This window comes from Mustela nigripes, chromosome 1 (genome assembly GCF_022355385.1).
Source record: "Mustela nigripes isolate SB6536 chromosome 1, MUSNIG.SB6536, whole genome shotgun sequence".
Lineage (NCBI taxonomy): Eukaryota > Metazoa > Chordata > Mammalia > Carnivora > Mustelidae > Mustela > Mustela nigripes.
In genome coordinates, this window is record NC_081557.1 from 1606517 (window position 1) to 1626366 (window position 19850).

General features: G+C 63.5%; 1 long non-coding RNA gene across 2 annotated transcripts; it reads right to left on the bottom strand.

Moving 5' to 3' along the window:
• Nucleotides 1–1198: 1198 nt before the first annotated feature.
• Nucleotides 1199–18674, bottom strand: LOC132004168 (uncharacterized). Of its 2 annotated transcripts, none has more exons than XR_009400441.1 (4): nt 18490–18674; nt 5882–5969; nt 5510–5655; nt 1199–1978 (listed from the first exon to the last, which is right to left on the bottom strand). It is a non-coding gene; the product is annotated as an uncharacterized LOC132004168 (long non-coding RNA). The 2 variants fall into 2 exon arrangements; XR_009400445.1 differs by lacking the exon at nt 18490–18674 and adding an exon at nt 9418–9490.
• Between the last annotated feature and the right edge of the window lie 1176 nt (nt 18675–19850).

Consider the following 19850-nt stretch of genomic DNA (forward strand, 5'->3'; position numbering starts at 1 on the left):
CACAGAGCGTAGCCTGGGGAGCAGGGAGAGGGCAGGGCACCCCAATCCCCACCCTGCCCCATGCCTACAAGTGCCTCCTGGGGAAAGGCTTCCCCAGTGGGACTCCTGCACACAAGCCCACACCCACCCAGGGTGCCCAGCACCTTCCCTAAGAGGGGATGAAGGGCCCTGGGGAGGTGGCTGGGGCTGTCCTGCTGCTGGGACCTGGGACCTCTCGGAGTAGGGCTAGGAGGCTGTGCCAGCCCCTGTCCCAGAATTCACAAGCCCTCCCCCGGCCCTCCCCCCTCCCCTCTCCCCTCTCAGGAGATTTGTAATCCTGGGGCATAACCTGTTGGTCCTGTTTGGAAGGGAAGGGCCTCCTGATTCTTGGGGAGCCCAGGGCTCAGGCGTTGGCTGGCTGGCTCGGGGAGAGGTAAGCGTGCAGGGAGCATGGAGGCCGCTGGCCCAGGGGCTCATGTGCACAGGGCCTGTGTGTGTTGGAGCTCTCGCATACGGTCAAGCATGTGACCGAGTGGGACCTCTGCCACGTGCACGTGGACAGAGATGCGTGCCGGGAGTGCCTGGCTGTGTGCTGTACGTGTCGCCGGGTGAACACACGTACTGCTGTCCTGCCTGCCCTGCACCAGCGTGAGCACAAGCGTCCGCGGCGGGAGACACCAGGCCTGCAGAAGGGACCCCCAGCTACCTGAGGCTCCGGGGTCCTGGCTGGCCACCACGGATGCGTGCTCCCCGGGTGGACCGGGCCAGACCCAGGGGCTCTGGGGCGCCCGCCTGAGAGCAGGGCGTGTCTGGCATCCTGCAGGCCCCTCCACCTCGTCGGTCTCCCTCCCGGAGGGTCGAACCGCCAAGACCTGCGGTCAGCCTGGCTGGATGTCTGAAGGCCAGGGGGGGAACCGTTCACTCCGGTCTGGTGGCCGTGAGGCCTGGGCAGGGACCTGAGAGTCTGGGAGCAGCCCTGGGGAAGGCTTTCTCTGGGGAAGAGAAAGGTCTTGCCCCCGCAAGACCTCCCGCCTTCCCCAGACGGCCGCGTGCGCGGCGGGGTCCCTGAAGTGCCACGCCACCCGGAAATCTGTGTGATCCTGGGCCGTCAAGAGGCCTGCCGCTCTGAATCTGTGATTTTACAACAAAATGTAGAGATAAGTCGGCTTTGATTCTAGCTCCGTTTTATGAGCTTTTATTCACTCTCTTGCTCGGGGAACAAACGGGTTTATGGCTGGGCTCCCCTCTCTCCATCAGCTGCTCTGATAAGACCGGGCCCTGGCCCCCTCCCACACCTGCTGTGGGTGGCCTGGACCCTCCTCCACCAGGACAGGACTATGCCACGGGGCGCTGAGGATGGCCTCAGTGGCAGCTCCCATCAACCCCCGAGGTCTCTGGCCTGGGGCTCCCCACAAGTCACCACGATGCCACCCAGGCTCTGCGGTGTGTGGGCCACAGGGCAGTGCCCAGCTTCAAAGAGGCAGGAGGAAGCCTTTGGGCCCCACCCTGCCCGTCTGGGGACATCAAAGGGCCTGCCTGGGGGGTGGCAGGCGGTCCGGACGGGTGCGGAGCTGCCTGCAGCTCTATCTCCAGAGGGAGCGGCCAGGGCGGGCCAGCCCCACCCTGGGTCCAGCTGGAGGCCACTCATGGTGACCCTCAGCCACCTCCTGAGGTACCATGTCTTGGGTCTCTGGGTGTGAGCCTACCCCTCGGGGCCTGGGCCTTCTCCCAACTGGTGACACCTGAAGCAGGGCAGAGGGTGCGTCGGGGGAGCCACCTCTAGACCACCGAGGTCTGGCCCAGAAGGCACTTCTGGATGCTTGGGGCTGGGGGCTGGGGAGGCTCAAGTCTGGGATGACGGGGCCAGGGACAAGGATCCAGGGCTCTGGGGCCTCTGACGTCCCCGGGGCAGGCCAGCTGGCCCCTCTTCCAGGCCTCTGCCACATCTCCATGCTCTGGAGCCTGTCCAGGCGCCCCCAAAGCTCCCAGCTTCTCAGATCTGGAGAAGGATGGGCAACAGACGTGGGACAACAGCCAGGAGCGCCGCCTTCAGGGGAAGCTGCACCCTGGCAGGTGGGGGACACGCACCTGAAGCCCCTGATGGTCCGTCAGGCCTAGGCTGGCCTGGCCTGGGCTCGGGGCCCCGCTGTGTGCAAGGCAAGGGCCTGAGAGCCTGCTCCCAGTGGCCCCAGGCCCTCCCCACCCCTTCCCGGGCCACAGCAGGGTCTGGACAGGGTCTGTCACTCTCCCCCGTTCGCCCCTGATGCCCACCGAGGCCGGAGGTCCGACTGTGACAGACTCTCCAGCTCCCCAGCCCCGTCCCCAGGATGGCAGATGGGATTCCAGGTGGGGGAGGCTCAGCAGCTTCCGGGACTCTGGAGGACTGTGGGGTCCGGCCGGCTGGGCCTCCCTGGGGAGGTCTGCGGAGGTTCCCCCCAACCCCAGAAAGAGGCCACGGCCAGAGGCAGGATCAGCGGCGGTTCTCCAGGGGAGCGGGTGACGAATCACTAATTGACACCTGGGCTGCTCCTGCCTGGGGCTGTCCTCAGGGCCACGATTCACAGCAAAGCCCACGTCCCGGCCTCCCGCCACTCCCCGTAGCTGGCTGGTGGCTGCTGGTCTCCCTGCACAGACACACACTGGGACCCCGCTCCCTGCCCTGGGGAGCCGGGCTGGGCCGATTGCACCTGCAGGAAAGGATGCTCAGACAGGACAGACCCCGAGCCAACATCTGGGACCCAACATCTGGGACCCAACATCTGGAGGCAGGAAGGGTCCCAGGGACCATGGGCAGGAGCCCCGCTTATGGCAGAGGAGCCCTGTGGGACTCTAGTTCTAGGACGAGGCCCGCGCTGCGTGTGGACAGGCACGCGGAGGGGACGCGGAGAAGTGGGCTCCGCGGCACACTCGACTGTGAATCTTTTCCTCATATTTGTCTGTGACCAGCACCGCGAGTCATGTGGCAGTCATGATGGGTGGCCACGCGCCACTGTGGCTGTCCCTCCTGCCGGGTGACCCCTCCAGGGAAGGATCCAGAGCCTGGAGAGCGGACGGGAAGCTGGTCCACAGCGGAGGCCCCTCCCTTAGGGGTCCTGGCAGTCGCGGCACAGGGGACCCTCTAGGGGAGCTGCAAGGGGGGACCCGGACATGGGGACAGCAAGTGGCTTTTTTGGCCGACGTCTCCCTTCTGCCACGCGCACCAAGTGACACAGCCCTCAGGCCCTCCTTCGGGCTCGCAGCTGCGCTCTGAGCGGAGAAACCTCCAGTCCCGGCCTCCCTCCGAGGTCTGGTGTCCCTTAGTGACGGCCAAGTCGTGGCGCCACCTGACGTGGGCTTCGGAGTGATGCACGGCCCGACGGACTCCAGGCCCTTCTCGGGGCCACCAGGAGGCAGGGGGCTGGGCCGCCCGGGCTCTGGCAGAGCTGGGCTGCGGTGCCGGCCGGCGGGGCCCCGAGCCCGGGCAGCAGGGCCTCACGGCGAGGGCCGCGGGGGTCCACGGCCTGTGTGGGCTCTCAGCAGGGTGGCTCTGGGGACCGTGGGTCCTTGTGTCTCGCACAGCCTGCCCGGCTCTCGGGTCTGGCGCTTGGTGCTGGTTTGGTGGGACTTCCACCGGGGCTGGGGACCTGTACCCCTCCAGGGGACTCTCACGACCTGGGGGCTTAGGGAGCAGCGGCAGTGAGTGGGGGAGGCGGAGGAGGAGCTGGTCAGTGGGGTACATGGCCAGAACACAAAGGGACAGCGATGGGACCATTATGTCCCTTTCCCCGCAGGTGCCACAGAAAGATAAGACTGCCCCTGGGCTCCAGAACCCCTCCCTGATCAGGGGCTCTGAGACACCCCCGCGGAGTCTGGTAAAAAGCAGGTCACGGACCCACTCCCAATCTGAGGGGCTATGACGAGGCCTAGATGCACCACTGATGGTCCCAGGGGTGTCTCTGGAGCTCCCTGTCTTGGCTGTGGCCTACGAGCCCAAGGCCTAGGAAACCGGGGGTGGGGGGCACGTACGCTAGGGCAGGAGGGTTGACAATAGGAAGGGTTGTGCTGATGCCCCACGGGTGCGGGGAACCCCTTAGCCCAGGTCCGTCCCGCAGCGGCCTGGCTGCTCCGGGCCCTCCCGGCTCCAGGTGGGGGAGGCCTCTGCCGGGAGGACAAGCCGGCCACCAAGCAGAGATGGGGTCACTCCCCCACAGCCACAAGAAAGGCTGCAAGAAGCTGGCGGCTGCCCACGCCACGTGCCGAGCCTGGCTGGCCCCACATTCCAGAAATAACCTGTCCCAGGGCTGCCCTGATTGGCGCCACAAAAGCCAGGCCCTGCGTGTCCCAGCATGTTCATCTGGGGCAGGGACAGGAGCACCCGCTCCTCTCTTGGCACAGCCTGGCCCTTCCTCTTCCCAGAACAGAGATCGGCAGTGCCCCACGGCGGCCCACGGTGCAGACCGGGACACGGGAGGGGCTGCCAGAGGTCGAAGCAGCTGGTGGGGAGCAGGGAGCGCAGCAGAGCCGGAAAGCCCCAGGAGGGTGACCGGGACACTGAGGCAGGTCCGGGAGGGCAGGAAGAATGAGGCGTGGAGGGGGGCGGGCAGAGCCCCGCCGGGCGGTGTGTGGACAGAGGGCCGCGGCTCAGTAAGATGCAACAGGCAGGGAGCCAGGCAGGTGGACAGGAAGGGACAGCAGAGGGGTGGCCTGGGCAGGGGAGGGACCGTGTGACTCAGGCTGTCCGAGTGGCCTCCCTCGGGCCGCCTGCCCATCGGGGAGCCCCCTGAAGCCCAGGGTGCACTCAGGAGAGGAAGGGGGGAGAGAATGGGGAAGGCAGAGGGCCAGAGGGGGCCCCCGCCGCAGGGCAGGGGCCTCGCACGACCATGGCTCCGTGGCTGGGGGTTGGGGGCAGGTAGGAGCCCATTCAGTGCTCTCTGTGCTCCTCAGGCCACCTGCCTCCCCACTCCGGCGGGCCCGGAGCTGCCTCTGGCTTACTTTCCTCCCTCCCTGTCCAGGGCTTGTCCTACCAGGAAGAGGCCACAGTGAACAAGCCCTGCCCTCCCCACGGCTAGACTCCCATCTGGGCTTGCATACCCCCAGGGATGGGGCACTCACTATCTCCGGAGGCCACCCTCAACTGGAACGTCCTGAGGATGGAGCCCCAGCCGGCGCCATCTGCCCAGTGTCCCCAGAGTAGCAGGGACAGCCCGGCAGAGACCCCAGCACAGGGTCTCCCCTTTCCCTCTGACCTCCCTTATGCCACCACGTCTCCAGGACCGGGTGTGGGAGGTTCCCAGCTTGCAGTCAGGGGCTTCCTGCACCTGGAGGCAGGTGTCCTACCGGCAGAGAGGTCAGAGTACCCACCTGATGGACAACCTCGAGGGAGTGACCCAGGCCCGCACAGGTCTGCCTGCTCCCAGCACCCTGTGGAGGTCTCTGCCCAGCCCCTCGGTGGCCCCGTGGACGGGTCCCAGAATGACCCTTCTTGGTATGGCCATGACCCCTCAAGACCTGCTGACCCACCTCCCCATCCCCATCCTGGTGTGATTCCCACCTGAGTGTGGGCGGGGCTTCCATGCTTCTAACCAATGGGAGGCCGCAGAAGGGATGACATCACCCCCGAGGTTGGGTCACCCGGGGCTGCGGCTCCGTCTGCTCTCCCCCAGGGAAGCCACAGGCCACTGTGCACGTGGAGAGGTCCTGTCAGGAAGGCCTGGCCATCAGGGAACAGAGACCGTCCATATCTGGGCATCCCGGTTGGGCGGGACCCTCCACAGTCACAGTCTCCCCAGAAACCCTGGTGGGCAGAGTCCGGACCATGAGGAGGCCCGCTAAGAGAGAAGGGCCCCCGGCCCACCCCCCTCAGGGCTGTCTCTGACCCTCCGATTTGCATTCATGCTGCCACATGCTGGCCCGGGCCACTCACCATCCACTCCAGAGAAGCTCGGGCCAGAGCACCCACTGGGCCCTAGGAGATCAAGGAAGGCTTCCTGGAGGAGGCGTCCGAAGGTTCTCTGGGAGGGCAGATAAAGGGGTGCTCCACGTGGGATGCGGATCCTGAGGGCTCCCCAGCCGGCCCAGCCAGGACCCATCTGAGGTGGGAAGTCTCCGCCTGCCTCGCAGTGAGGGTCCGTGGGGGTCAGTGATCAGCCCAAGCAGTGGTGTCTTACGCAGATGTTGAGATAGGACACACGGCCCGAAGAGAAGGGCCTGAGGGGAGTCCATGGTGCTGGGCTGGGGGACACGGGCACACGGTGTGCTGGTGGAGGAGGGTGCCCTGGGCTAGAGAATGGGTGGTGTGGGGCGGGTCAGAGGCCGAGGACGTACAGGCCCAGGATGGCAGAGGATTACCCCGCCACAAGTGGCTGCCCTCCTGGGCCCATCCTGGGCAGCCGTTCACACCCTGGCCTCCTGGCCACAGCCCAACACTGGAGGCTGCTCGTCCCTGCGGTGGCCCTAGAGGACGATGGGCTCACATCCCGTTGCCCCAAGCAGACAAAGGAGCCAGCCTCTCCCCGTCGGCCTGTGGCTCCACGAGCATCGAAACAGGGCTGCAGGCTCACCAGGCTGGTGTGGCCGCCGAGAAGCAATCAGGGAGCTGGGCTCCAGCGAACGGTCCAGGGCCCCCTGGACTTGAGGCAACCCTGACCACGGGACCCTTCCACGGAGGTTGGGCCTGCTCCCAGCACTCTGGTCATGGCTGGGTTTCCGCAGAGACCACCACCCCCAGGGCTCCGGGCACAGGCCCCACGGCACAGCCCTAGGACATCAAGGAGACCCAGGCGGAGGCGAGGCTGCAGGCCTCCTGAGGAGTGGGGCACCAGGGCGGGCGTCCAGGCCGCCCAGCGGGAGATGGGGACAGAGTCCCCCACCGCCACAGACACCCAACAGACTGACGCCTGCTTCACCACCTCACAAAGGACCTGCTCGGAAGGGCTGAAGGAGACGAAACGCTCCCGGCTGCCGCTAGAGCACCGGGAATGGGGGTGGGGAGGTGGGGGGGGGGATGCCAGCCCCGCCCTGACGGCTCGTCCACCACTGAGCAGCTGGACTCCAGGCAGCCTCGGGGCAGGTCGGGGGGACGGGTGGGGTAGGCAAGACCCGCGGATGGCCGGGCGGAACCGGGGGGTGTCTGTGGCCACCTTCCAGAGCCCCCCACCCGGCAGCTGGCCAGGCCTCTGCACCTGCCTCTTTGTTTGCACAAATCCCTTCCCTAATAGACTTAATCATGGAGCTTTGATGGCTGTGCCAGGGCCCCGTGCAGGCCTCCCCGGCCACAGCAAACAAACACGCCATTGTCTGCAGTCCCACCGCCGGCTGGCCTGTTAATGGGTAAACCCGGGGGAGAAGGAGGGCCAGGTGGGAGCTGCTGGGCTTGGCCTTGGCACAGCAGCCGCATCTCACTGGGGAGCTGCCGTCCTGCACTGGGGCCCCCATGGGTGGAGAGAGAGCGCCTGGCCTCTCCCCATTCAAGAACCCTGGAACCGGGACACCCGTCCAGGAGACCCGAATGGAGCCACCTGCAAGACAGCCGCGCTGCACACCCCCAGAGCAGGGTAGGAGGACCAGGTCCCTCACTGTGAGCCCACAGGCCCGGGGACAGAGGGGACACAAGAGTGAGCCTCGTCCACCATGGGCGGTGGGTAAAATGGTGTGGAAAACCGTCTGGCGGTCCCAGGAAGTCAGGCGTGGAGTTGCCATCTGACCTAGCAATTCCGCTCCTACGTCCGGACCCACGAGCTGCTTTAGCGGGATGTCCAGGAGCTGTTCGCACGCCTGTGTTCACGGCAGCAGGGCCCACCACAGCCGAGACGTGGGAGCGACCCACACGTCCACCAGTGGACAGCTGGACGAACGGAACATGGCCCAGGCAGGGAGTGAAGTTCTACCACAAAAATAACAAACCACGGACTGATGGGGGGTGCGAGGGGCACACGGCTGCTCTTGGGGGTGGGGGTTGGGGCAGGGCAAGGGGGCGGAGTTTCCTTCTGGGGTGCTGAGAACCTCCCAGAACAAGACGGGCATCGGCTGCAGCAACACGGAGCGCACTGAGCACCACAGGACCATTCCATTGAAGAGGTCATTTTATGTGATATGAATTTCACCCAAAAATAATGAACCACCCACAAAGATAGACACTCCGACGGGGGTCCAGGAGCGTGGGGACCCAGAGCGGCATAGAGCCCGAGCCAGCTGCTGGGCTCCCAGGTTGGCTGTGACCCTGGGCAACTGAGCTGGCCTCACAGGGTCTTCTGACCTCGCGGAGGGCTTTCCAGGGCTGCTGTGCCAACGAGCCAGCAGCAGTGGCAACGGAGAGCCCGCCGTGTTCTGTGAAGAACTACAGCCCCTCATCTGCTGTTCCGTCTTCTGAAGACACGTGGGGTCCCGCCTGGGCAGTGAAGCCAGGGGCTAGGGGCAGTGTGGTCCATCCTCAGGCACCAACCTCTGAGGGGCCAGCCCCTCCCCACTCACCCCTCCCACCCTGACCCACCAACCAGCCCACCAACCAACCAGCCTGTAGCCCTTGGCTGAGTACCAGGGTGGCCCACTCTGACCCTTGGAGTTTTCCTCTAAAATGGGGAGGCTGGGGAGCCACCGGCTGTTGCCCGGAGCCCCTCAGCCCTGCCTCCGCCATCCGCACTGTCCCTGGGAACAAAGGTGCTTGTCTGAGCCAGGGCTCCCCAGCTGCCCAGGACACCATGTAGTGTCCCCAAGGACGTCTGCTAATGTGCTCTACTGGCTCACCACCTGGGGGTCCTCATTACCCGGTGCCACTGTGCTCTGGGGACACCTGGCTCCAGGTCCAGGCCTCACGTCCCCAGCCCTGCCGCCCACTGGCCCCTTGCCGTCCGCTCACGGCCACAACGTCTCTGGGGCCCACTCAGAGCCCCTGCTCAACCGTTCCCTCTGCGGCTCCTCTCGGACCGTCTCGGGTCCTCCCTGGCACCCCCGACCCTCCCTCCTCCCCCTCCTCCCCCTCCCTCCCAACCCCACACCCAGGCCCCCAGCCCGCTCACTCTCCCCCACGCACAGCTCCTCGTCCCCCAACCTCCGCGCCCCTGCAAGACCCCCAATTCCCGGAGCACCGCCTGCGGCCTTCCTGCCCCCGCCTCCCCCAGATGGGACCCCACCGGCCTCTTCAGACCCCCTCAAAGAGGCCCAAGTCCGTGCGAATTTTTCTCTGATTCAAGAAACAGCTTTCACTTTGTTCAGTTCCTCACACTCTGTATGAGGCTGGCTTCTCTGTGACGACCGACAATCCGGTCGTCATACGTTGTGTTTTTATTGTTATTCTTATTTTTAAACAGGCTCCAGGCCCCACACGGAGCCCAGTGTGGGCTCAAACTCACAACCCGGAGATCACGACCTGCGCTGAGAGCAAGAGTCAGACATTTAACCAACGGAGCCACCCAGGGGTCCCTTTAATTTTATCACAGGAAAATACACAAACATCAAACGTACCGTGTTCCCCGTCGCTGAGCCCATAGCTCAGGGCACGAAGCACATTCACACTGCCATGCCATTGTCCCCGCCGTCTCCAGAACCTGCCATCTTCCCAAACTGAGACTCTGTCCCTGTAAGACACTGAACCCCATCCCGCCCCCGACCCTGGGGACCACCAACCACTCCCTGTCCCCCTGAGACACCGACCCCCGATCCCAGTCCCGGCCCCAGCACTCACCGTCCACTGTCTGTCCCCTGAGACACCGACCCTCGACCCTCCCCTGGCCACCGTCCACTGTCTGTCCCTCCACATCTGGAGACTCCAGGGACCCCATCGGGGTGGGATCCTGCAGTGTTTGTCCCTCTGTGTCTGGCTTGTTTCACTCCTCACCACGTCCCCCAGCTCCATCAGCTACGGCCGGTGTCAGCGTGTCCCTCTGTGTTCAGGCCGAGGGACAGTCCGGCGTGTGGACAGACCACTTCTTGTCCGCACTGATACTGATACATGTTAACTGAAGCCCACAGTGGGCATCAGGGTCACCCTCAGCAGTTGGCGTCCCGCGGGTTGAGACAGAGGCATGATGATGTGTGTCCATCACCACAGGGTCGCACGGAGTGGGGTCCCTGCCCTAAAGCCCTCCGCGCCCCACCTGTTCACCCCTCCCCTCTCCAACCCCTGATCTCTGTACCGGCTCCCTAGTTCTGCCTTGTCCAGAATGTGCTGGAGCCGGGGTCGCGGCGTGCGGCCTTCTCAGATCGGCTCCTCTCACCTATGGATGCACAGTGACGCTTCCTCTGTGACCGTCTACGGCTTGAGAGCTCATTCTTTTCACGGACTTTGAACAGACCCATTTCCCCCGCATCCCCTACGACCCCCACAACCTCTCCTCCCTAGAGAGTCACCTTCCCGATTTCCTCCTGTCACCTCACTCAGATCACAGGCCCAGAGGCTGGGCCCCTGCGTCACCAGACTGGCCCTCACGGGGGCCCAGCAGCATGCACTGGCCTCCAGCCCGAGACCGCTCCCCACGCTGCCTTGCCCCCACGGCGCCCCTCCTGACTGCCTCACCCCAGGTCCGTCCTGAGACCTTCCCAAGCGGCCTCGAGCTGGTGGTGGCCCCTCAGTGGGTGCCTGGTGCCCCGTTCCCTCACCTCCCTGCTGCTCTGAGACGGCAGCGGGCCGGGGCCCCAGGGCCGCCATGACCCAGCCTTCCTGCAAGATTCTGGGTCTCTGCTGGGGCCCAGCAGCTCATTACCTGCCCTGCCCCCACTGTCCGCTCGCCATGCCTGTGCGTTTTGCCCAACTGCTGTGGTCTCGCTCACTCTCCCGTCTGCCCTGTCTCCTCCTCTGGAAGGTCAGACTGACCTTTGCAGATGTGAGTGTCCACACGCACCTCCCGTGCTGAGAGGCGGCCGGGCCCTCCCTTCTTCCTCGGGGCCACCTATAAAGACAACCCTCGTCTGGGTTTCGGTGCCTGGCGGCCAGCCTTCCTCCTCCCCAGGGCCACACGCGCCAACCCCAGCTCTAGCCGCCCTCAGAAGCACCATGCACCAGTCAGCCACAGGGCCTTGGCACGTGCGACGCCCCCGCCTGGGTCGCCCTGGGGTGCTGCTCTCTCGGGAAGCCTTCCCCTGGCACCCCACCCGGCCGGGAGCCCCCAGGTCTCCTTCCTTGCTCCGCACCTGTCTCCCTCACATACATCCGAGGCACCGCTCCAGGCACAGTGCCCGGACGAGTCAGTCATGACGGGGCTCATGGAGCTGTCCTCCATGGAGAAGGGGGAGAGCCAGGAGCCAGGACGCCCTCGTCCGGAGTGGGCGTGGGTGCGGGAGCAGAGCAGCCGGACCCCAGCAGGGCCCTTTGGCCTGAGACATGGGGCCTGCGGACCATCTCTCTGCTTGCGCTCCCGGCTGCTTTCCCAAAGCCCACCTGCCACGCTGGGCCCCGAGCTCTGGTCTCCGATCGACCACTGTATGCAGGGCAGACGGCAGGTGCCCCATAAATGCCAGTCGGCCGGCTGAATGCGGCTGGCCTCGGTGGCTCTCTGGATGTCCCCGGATGAGGGCTGACATAGGAGTTTCTATGGGAAACGCTTCGGGGTGGTGACCGGATTGCATCCCACACAGGGTAGGACACAGGCCCAGGGAGGGGCTGGAGCCGCAGGGCTGAGGCAAGAGCCCAGCGGGGCTCCCGGGGTATGGCCCGGGTCTGCACAGCACCTGCCCCGCTCTGCCCCCATCCTACTCCCTGGGCCTCCGGGGCGGACAGTCCCCAACAAGGTCTGAGGAAAATCAGCTCAGACGCCCACGCCATGGCAGTGTCTCCTGGCATTGGGGGAGGGGTGAACTGGCCTTCCCCTCCCCTCCCCACCCCTCCCTCTCGTTCTTCTGCCAATCGCCCCCACCCCTAGCAAGCACAGACACAGGCATAAACGTGTGTGTATTCACACCCATCCACACACCCAGAGTGACCCATGGGGAGGGGGAGACCGGTGCCGCTGGTCCCTGAGCCAGGATCCTGCACCCATTCTCGGGGGGGGGGGGGGGACAGGCACACGCAGGCACACGCAGAGACACGTGCCCAGCCCCGGCAGGGGCAGAGCCGTCACACCCAGGCCCGCGGGGACCCAACCCTCCTGGCCCAGCCGCCCACCTGCGGCGACAGCTACAGAAGCCGGGGCACACGTCCTCGGCCTCGTTCACCCCGGCCGGCAGGCTCAGACAGACACCACGCACTGCACAGCCGGGAGCAGCCCGGAGCCCCGCCTGCCGGGACAGGGAGACTCACAGATGTGCAGACGCACATGCCCCTGACACATGCCCGCCCCGCCTCACTCACCCCGGCGGCTCCGGGACGGGCCTCCAGGGTCCAGAGCAGTTGCCGCGACGAGCCAGCTCTCCCGCAGACTCACATGACAGACCTGGGCTCTGGACCTGGAAACCTCGCACGTGCGGGCTCGCGACCCTACACCCCGATCCCAGCCCCCAGTCCTGGCCGCTGACTTGGAGAAGCTGCTCCCAGCCGTGAATCACACTCACATGGGGTGGGGGGGGATCATGCCACCCCCCAGGGCAGCCCCGGCCGGGGAGGGACCTCCAGGGGTAGACAAGGCTGGCCTCTGACTTCCAGATGAGCACCCTGGGGTACAGTCTATACCCTAGCTCTCCCATGGGAATGTCCCTTGCCTCTCGGTTTTCCCAGTCCCTCCCCTTCTCCTGGGGACACCCCTTCCCACAGAGCCCTAGCAAGCTCATAGGCTTTCCTCCGGGGGCACCACTCAAACAGGGCTCTGCTGTGAGCCCCCACGGGGCCCCGTGCCAGGAGGAGGCTGGGCACTGCAGACACCTGGAGCAGGACCTTTTGCTACCTTGGCCCTGTGCAAAGTTGGGCCCAAGCCATGTCCCTGACACTTGAGAGCCACTGGAAACCCTGAACCCGAGGGCAGTGGAGGGGTCCCCTCTTGGGTCGATGGATCCAGGGCAGCCCTGGGGAGGCAGAGGTGACAGGCCCCCACAGGCCCAGGACCTCGTTGTTCTCTGCCCTGTGTTGCCGAGAAGACGTAGGGAGAGAATAAAGTCATGAGACCCTCGCCTTCGAGAGCTTTGAGCTCCCCAAGACCCCAGGGCCTGCAGAAAAACCCCTCTGTGTAAGATAGAGCCCATGCTTTGCTCAAAGACCCCGCGGGGACCTACATGAGGCAGGGCCTCCCCAAGACAGTGCCGGCCCTCTCCCCCACGGGCCCTGCTCACTTCCTGGCCCAGACAGGCTCAACACTTTCATCTGAGATCGGGGCCGACCCAAAGAGGCCCGCTCCCACCAGCCCATCTACCTCAAGTTAGAAGTCCCGGCCAGATCAGGGAGAGGAGGGCATGGAACAAAAAGCATACAGATTCCAAAAAAAGAGATAAAAACTTTGGGCGTCCACATGCACACAAATTAGCCTGGACACAGACCATACGCCTTAAAAATAATTACCTCCAAGCAGGTCACACACTTAACTGTAAAACACAGAACTGTCAGCTCTCTCGAAGGCAACGTACGAGAAAACCTACATGACCGTGGCTTTGGTAAGGGGTATTTAAACAGTCTGCTGAGGGAAAGACACCGTCAAGAGAACAAAACACCGAGCCACAGACTGGTGGGAGATATTCTGAAAACACACATCTGATAAAGGACTTCCCTCCCAGATACACAGAGGGCCTCTCAAGGATCAAACACACACACACGCACACAAACACAATTAAAAAATGAGAGAAGGTACAAGCCTCATTTCTCCCTCCTCAGCAAATCTGTGCAGAGCGGAGGGAGAGACAGAGTGATTCCAGGAAATACAAAGAGAGACAACAACGAGATACCACCGCATCTCCAACAGAATGCCTAAAATCCCAAGCCAACATCAGTGGCTGGCGAGACCTCTCGGTGAGCAGGAAGGTAGAATGGGCCAGCCCCTCGGGAAGACAGTGGTGGTCCTACAGGACTCTCCCCGGTCCGTACAACCCAGCAGTCACACTCAGGAACTCAGCCAGCTGACTTGAAAATCCTGCCAACGCAAAACCTGCGCAGAAATACTCACACTAGTTTTATTTGTTCATCACCCAAAATGGGAAGCAAGCAAGAAATCCTACAACAGTGGAAGGATAACGAACGTGTGGCTCAGGGATGACAAGAAATCACCAAGTCAGAAAAACACCCCCACGTCGCGGGTGACAGGAGCCCGTCTGAAAAGGCGGCACACTGGGATTCCAACTCTGTGACATTCTGGAAAAGGAAGTGAGGAGACAGCAGAAGGGTCAGAGGCTGCCAGGGCTTGCGGGGGCGAGGGCGGAGGGATGAGAGGCGGATCTGTGAGGCAGTGAGACGGTGATCAGTGATACTGCAATGCTGAATAGAAGACATAAGGCATTTGTCAAAATTCCTAAAACTTGATAGACAAAGAGCAAACCTGAACCTATAATAATTTCCTAGGTTGGTCCCCGAATGGAATGCAGATTATGAAAAAAATCGTCTAAACGTTGGGAACTGCCTCTCTGGAGGGGCCACTGGCTTCGTTGCTCTGGGGACAAGTGGAGTTTGTGTAAGCAAAGGTGTGAGGACGCACCCAGCACTGCAGTCTGGCCGACGAGGTGGTTCCGGGGTGGGGGAGTGTAGGCTCACAAGGCCGCCGCCCCGGGCAGACTGAGCAGAGCACAGAGCAAGTGGGTGGCCGCTGGGGGGAGTCCAGGTGCCACAGCTGGAGAGAGAGGTTACGGGGCCGCTGGGAGAGGGGGCCAGAATAATCCAGGTGGAAACGGCTGGAGAAGGCTCCATGAACACATACCTAGCGTAACTCCGATTTCAGCAGCTCTGCATGGAGATGCGGAGACGTCCATGTTGACAGGCCGCTCAGCATGGAGCCCCGGCTGTGCCCACTGACGCCTGGAGGCCGTGACAGCCCAGCAGCAGTGAGCACACAGGTGCCCAGCTCTTGGCTTCTAACAGCATTCCCCAGCAAGAGGAGCCTCGCAGAAATGGCCGGCGCGGGAGATAGACAGGATGGCCCCGGAGCAGCTCGTGGGGGCGGGAAGTAAGAAAGTGCTCCAGAGAAGAATCCCGGCCTTGGGGGGGGGGGGGGGGGGGGGGGCACGGGGCCACCTGGAAGAACCGCCCACCGCCAAGGCTGCAAGTACTTGAGCCACGAAATATATAAAGGAATACGAAGGGCGGCTCGGATTATAAACGAAATATCCATCAGTCCTGGCTCATGCGAAGAAATAATTGAATAAACAAACACGCGGCCGGGAGGTGGAGGGATACACAATTCTTGGGGAAGAATTTCAAATGATCATTGCGGCTCCTCTGGTCACGTCTCACAGCCTCGTGTGTGGGTACAGGCCGAGTGCGGTGATGCCGCCTACAGAGGCAGGACTGACAGGGAGAGATACAGTGAGTCCCGCCGTGGAGAAGCCTGGCCAGAAGGTCAGCCTCAGAGTGACGATCCACGCAGATAGCCTGTGGCCACCCTTGGACATGATGGATGGGGTCCTGAACCCCCGTGGCCTTCCTCCCGCACGCCCGTGACCCCCATGGAATCACAAGAAAACCATCAGACAAAATCCACATCCACATCCGGAACATTCTACGAAATACCAGACCAACGCTTCCCGGAGTGGTCAAGGCAATGGCAAGAAAGCCAAGTTTGAGAGACCGCGTCTGCCAAGAGGAGCCTGGGGAGACACGCTGATGAAGGAGACGCAGGGTCCTGGCGGGGTCCCCGCACGCCCTGTGACAGACGGGAGATGCCGGCCGCGGAGGGGCCACAGGTCGGGGATTCAGGAGCTCTCAGGCCCTTCCGTGAACTCTCCGCTCACAGTAATTCTGCAACTCCAAACTGGCACGCCTGCTCCCGGGGACAGGTAAACGACATTCTCCAGACAGAGGGAAAGCGATCCGGAGTGAGAACACGGCTGTACTCCAAGCCACAAAGTCACAAAAATGGCAAGTTTTCAAGGGCCGACAATCACTGTTTTTCTTGTTAGCTATGTATCTTTATTCTAGAATCGGCGCGAACAATCAGGGAGACGCTGCATAGAGGGCACGGCGGTTCCACGTGCCCGGTGAAAGTCTCCCGAATGTCGGAAAGTGTCGGGAAATGACAAGCGTAGCAGAAGTTTGACCGACAGACGGCGGGGTGGGGGGCAGAGCGTGAGGTTCGCGGTGCGCGGAAGCCAAGCACACGGCGCCTGAGCCAAGGCGTTCGGGAAGGACGGTGCGTGGGGCACGGTGCTCAGCGAGGCAGACTGCGCTCTGCCGCCGCCCCGGACGGCCCCGGGAGGAGAGAACGTGCGCTCGGCACCCCTGACGCGGCCACGCGATGACGACCCAGATGGCCACGGAGAGGAAGCCGGCAGAGGAGATGAGAGAACAGCCCGGGAGTCCCCCTGCCGAGGAAGCGTGGGCGGGAGCGGAGGGCGACGTGCGACAGCTCCAGCCTGCACCGTGGCTCACGGAGGGGTCGGAACCCACGCCAACCGGGGGAACTGCTGGCCTGGATAAGGAAACGCAAGACCCCATGGTCTGCCGGCCGGAAATTAGACACTTTAAAGACACAAATAAAAGAGTGAAAATGAAAAGAGTAAAGAAGCGTGAGCCAAATGAACACTGAGAAAACAAAGCTGGAGACGCAACACTGACGGCGGAGGCGCGAGCCTGGAGGCTGCTCAAGATCAGGAAGGTCGTGTCCTGACCACAAAGGGGTCTTTTTTGCAAGAGAGTACTTCGATCCCGAATGTGTCCACACCGAATCGCAGAGCTTCAAAACAATCAAACTACGAGGAGGGAGAGAGAGATGCTCGGTAGGTGTCGCAGCAGACTCGGGCTCTGTCCCTGGAGACCAGACCAGAGTACGTGGGCTACCAGTGAGGACACGGGACGCTTGGACGAAGCGGCTGACGGGCCTGACGTCCCCAGCAGGACCCTCCGCCCGCCCACAGAGGGGCCACGGATGCTCGCAACATTACTAGCGGGTCGTGGAATCAGCGTGCGGAGAGAGAGAAGCCGGGCAGGACAGTGTGTGAGGATGGGGCTCCCGGGGGCGTGAAGAGGCTTCTGGGGTGAGGCACGTGCTTCCTCCGAGCGTGCGTCCCGGTGTCCCCGTCATACGTGCAAACTACACCCCGGAAATTCGTTCGCAGACTACCTCAGGCTCAACCCTGGGAGGTGGTGCGGCTCCCAGAGCCGGGGGAGCGAGCGCGGCGCGTGCGGTGTGGACACCGAGGCGGTGCTTGCGGGTAGTGGGTACCCACGGGAAAAGGGTCTCCGGGCAGCGTGTGCTCCCACGGGATTCGAAGGGTGCCCATCCGTGGTCTTGCTCAGGGACACGCGGATTCTCGCGTTCTGTCACGGCGCCGCGCCAGGGGACGAGGACTTCTGGGCCCCCCACGACCGTCCCCTCAGCGGCTCCATGCTGCCGTTATATTCCCGGGATCAATGAGCAAGAAAGCCAAGTACTCTGGGTGCCCGAGTAGGAGGCAGGGACCCTGCCGGCGGGAGACACGTTCTGCACACACGGAGGGACTTAATGTCTTGTGAACCTGTTGCCGTAAACCGCGGCAAATCCACAGTCCTAGAGGCATCTGCAGTGGAGAAAGACGCCACACACAGATCCCCTGCAAGTCCCAGAAGAGGCCGCGAGGGTCGGGAGCCCGGCCGTGCCGGGAACTACGCCATTCGGAGCGGGGCTCATGGCGCACTGCCGGAGGGGCCTAGACAGCCTGCCCGGCCCTGGATCTCAAGAGCCCGTGTGGCCCCGAACACCCGTCATGATCAGGGTTCTGCCACAGAAGGTCCTGCGATGGTCCTTCAGAAAGTGGGAACAAGCAGAGGGCACAGGAGAGCCACACGAACAAGGAGCCCGAACCCCACGTCACCCACTGAGGCTGCCCTGGTGCCAGTGCCGTAGTCCAAGACTCTCGTCTCCTGGGTGGTCCCCAAGGTCAGGGGATAGAGAGGAGAAGCCCAGGCTTGGCTGGTTTGTGGGTTATCCGGGTGCGTGAGTAGGAGCCCAAGGGGGCCACCCTTGGACAGCAGCCTTCTTGGGGGCTGGTGGGGGTCATGGGACACCCTTTCAGCGGGTAGACCCTCTAGCACTGTCACCGGTGAGCCACCGCGTGAGGACAGAAGCACATTTGTCATTCTCTATCCAGCAGCTCTAGGCTCTACTGGGCCAGCGATCCTGGTTCCCCTAGGGGACACTACGAAACTTCGAGTGTCGGCCATCACCTGGCCAAGGCCACCCACGTGCCACCGGGTGAAGAAGGGAGAAACCGTATGGGCAGGGTGATGGGCCCTGAGCCTCGTGAGGAGGGAAGGTGTTGCTCTCAAACAGGGCAGGAAGCAGCGTGTTCAGGCAATCTGGGACGGGCACCTCTTGGCACCCCCACGGCAAGACTCTGCGGCAAATGGACCAGCCCCACAGCCGGGCGCTATGAGGCCACGGCAGCTCTGGGCTGTTCCGGGGGGCAGGCCATCCAGGGTGGGCGGTGGAGGAGGGCTGGCTCCGTGCTGGCTCCAGGAGCGAGAGCAGGGGCAGGAAGGGAAGCTCGCCCACCCACCTTGTCAGTGCAGACGTCCTCACCGTATCAGTGAGACGCCATCCCGGATGGAGAGCGCCGCGTAAGCAAGAGGGCCCGTGCGGTGCGAGGCGTGGGCTCAACGACCTTCCTGGTGTCCCGTCCAGTTCCTCCGGTTAGTCTGTGTGCCGACCCCCTCCTGAGACGCTCACAGCCAACAGCTCTCCGGAAAGCTGCTCTCGGCCAGTGGGGAGCTCCTCAAGCCAGAGGCCCAGGCCCCAGGGGGGCTTCATGGCCTGCGGCAGACATGGAGGAACAGAAGGTGGCTCTTGCTCCCGAGTCCCGCGGGGCCGTTGGTGCCGGGTGTATCAGGAAGCTCCCCACTGGGTGGGACAGAGGCCCCAGGTCCTTGCTTCCCCGGCGCAGGGATGCCGTCCGCGACCCCGTGGCCCGGAGACCCGAACTGAAGCTCAGTTTAGCTTCGTGAGGACAAGAGGGTCAGCTCTGCCCGACTGGGCCTGGCTCCCAGGGCAGGGCAGGAAGCTGGCGGCAGGCCCTTCGCAGAGGGAAGGCGGGTTGAGATGAGCCCAGAACTTCATTCCGCTCAACGACCCATGGCTGGCTTACCGTGGGGCCGCGCCTTTCTCCTCAGCACACTGACTCCCCAAGCCCTCCCGCATCGTGATGCCCCTAGAAACCACGAGAGGCCTGCTTGAGAAAGGAGGCTTGAGCGCCAGGCCAGCTGCCAGGGCTGCACCTGTCCCTGTTCTGGAGTCACTTGAGAACCCCCCAGGGGCGTGTATTGTCCCAGGAGAATCAGAAACCTGACCTGCCTCCAACTCCACACTGGCCTGACCACCTCCCAGGCTGTCTGCAAGGCCCTAAACGCCAAAGTCAACCTACCAGTCTGCCTCCGTTTCCGGGGCTGGGCCTCGGGGATCCTCGGTGGCATCTCCTGGTGATCCCAGGAGAGGGCTGGGCAAGGGCATCAGATGTGGGAGAGGCTCCGGACCCCGCACGCCCCCAACCTTCCCCTCTGGGACACATCCCAGGCTATCCCAGCACCTCCAAGCTGGGAACGCGTCCAAGATGTGCCTTGACCTAAGAGTGGCTGGCGCCGGTCCCCTTGGGCGCCCAGTCACCCGTTCATACAAAGGGTTAATGATGCCCCGTGCCCACTCCAGAGGAAGTGAAGGTGCTTGTAAGACCGGACAGCCAAAGTTGGGGTGACCTCCAGCTCCTACTGGGGAGACAGGTTGCTGGGGGGGCACCATGTCCGCCCTTCAACAACACAGCAACAGGAGGCACCAAACAACCAGAAGTTCATCCCTTTCCTCGGAAGCCCCCGAGAGCGGAGGTCACGGGTTCCCGATGAGCACACCTGTGAGGGAAGATGGAATGTG